Source organism: Nestor notabilis, unplaced genomic scaffold (assembly GCF_000696875.1).
Source record: "Nestor notabilis isolate BGI_N333 unplaced genomic scaffold, ASM69687v1 scaffold18395, whole genome shotgun sequence".
NCBI classification, from domain to species: Eukaryota; Metazoa; Chordata; class Aves; order Psittaciformes; family Psittacidae; genus Nestor; species Nestor notabilis.
The window spans coordinates 577-982 of record NW_009929068.1 but is presented as its reverse complement, the minus strand read 5'-3'; positions in this window follow the sequence as shown (position 1 = coordinate 982).

Here is a 406-nt window from a genome sequence, read left to right as displayed (position 1 = left end):
TGAGGGGGAGGGTCCCCCTGCCTGTGGCAGGGGTTGAAACTGGAGGAGCCTTAAGGTCCCTTCAACCCAAACCAGGCTGGGATTCTGTGATTCAGGGAGCACTGCTCCCTGCTCGTCATCCTTTTCCCAATGTACTTGGCCACCATCCCCACCACAGAAGCAAACTGCACAAAGCACTTCTCACCTCACAAACATTCTTGTGCCAGATCAGGACACTCTTCCACCTAATCCTACACCACTAAAGAGAACCCCAACAATTACACAGAGGCCTGTGAAGAGGAGCTGGGGCAAAGATGAGGACAGGAAACTACCCTTTGTGTGAGAGCAGCAGCAGGGCATGGAGCTCTCCGTGGCTAGGAGGAGAGATGGTCATGCTGCCGTCCAGAGGGACCTCAACACCCTGGAG